Below are 1,538 nucleotides of genomic sequence, written 5' to 3'. Positions count from 1 at the left end.
CAATGCTTGCTACGTTTCAAATATTTATTGCATTCAACAAAATATAAGCCGCTGTAACGTGTCACTGATCGATGCTCCTCAATTTCGTTTTGAGTCGTATTTCTCCAAAATATGATATTAGTTATTATATAGTTTCTAATATATGTATATGGCCTATTCGTACATCTTTATGATTGAATTTATACGCGCATATTTAGTTTTTCGACAGAGCACTTCAAGTCAACAGTTGGAATATACAGAACTTCTTGAAACTGAATTGCGTATCTAAACATATGCATCTCACATTAGAAATACAATTTTTAATTACTCCCTTTCCCTTTCTACATGAAAATATAGGAATAAATAAAGATAGCTGTTTACAACAGCATGTAACGACACTTTTTCTTTCACTTTCACAAAGAAAGTGATAATATCCAGACTTACTGGGAAAAATTAAGTAGTAAATAGAGATAACTTTTCTGGGGTATGATCGAAATACTTGTTTGTGTACACCAATATTTCCTTATATACAACAAATGGTGCTACTATTGAGCACTTTAATGCAGTGTTAAATCCCATTTATTTTTAACTTGCTGTGATGTATAAAAGCTTCTAGGAAATTCAGTTAAATGGTAATATAAACGTTTTTAAATAATGTTAATATAATTTATTGGACAAAATCAGTATAACTTGTAGCTTCTTCATTATACTGTTTGATTATAATGTTCAAGTTATTAGAAAATATTTATTTTCATACACTGCAATAAATTAAATTCATGCCTTAGCTTATTCCGCAAAAACACGTTTAAAATTATGGCGAAACTTGCAGATATTTACACTGCATTGACAATAAAACTATCGAGAGGTAGTGAAATATATAGCAGTTATTATAGATGATCAAATTAAAGTATATATATAAATGACACTAACCTTCGCTTGCCCGAAATGTTACATTTTTCCAAGTCATGGAATTCGCTGCATCTGTAGATTTGGATAAAAACTTATAAAGGGTTTATGTCAAACAATCAATCCTGCTTATTCTACTTGTCGGAATATGCTACCGTTAATCAAATCAAAACAGGTCCTTGAGTGTTACGAGCTTCTGCAATCACTTGCAGCTCGGAATAAGGTAAGCCTTTACTGGGTTCCGGGCCACAGAGGAGTTTTGGGAAATGAAAAAGCTGATGAGCTAGCCAGAGCTGCATCAAAAGCTGCTTTTATAGGCCCTCAACCCTTTTGTGGAATAAACTGGGCCAGTACAAAACAGATTATTAAGGAAATGGAAAATTATATGCGGCTGGAGTACTGGGTAAACTTTCCAGGGCTCAGACAAAGCAAAGCACTGATAACACCGTAATCCTGTGACTGTCCAGCTTTATTAACGCACAGAAGAAACCTGTTTCATAAAGAATTTCTATCACCAGAACAGATTAAGAACTCTTCTCTAGATTTAGTTCTAGACTTTATCACAAAGCTTTAAGGGGCATTGTTTAATCAATAGTGAAACTGGTACAATAGGTCTCTTATGGCCGCAGTACCGGCTGTTGGGCAATTTTCAC

Source organism: Teleopsis dalmanni, chromosome X, assembly GCF_002237135.1.
Source record: "Teleopsis dalmanni isolate 2A chromosome X, ASM223713v2, whole genome shotgun sequence".
NCBI classification, from domain to species: Eukaryota; Metazoa; Arthropoda; class Insecta; order Diptera; family Diopsidae; genus Teleopsis; species Teleopsis dalmanni.
The sequence above is the reverse complement of the archived record's forward strand: the minus strand, read 5'-3'. Positions refer to the sequence as shown.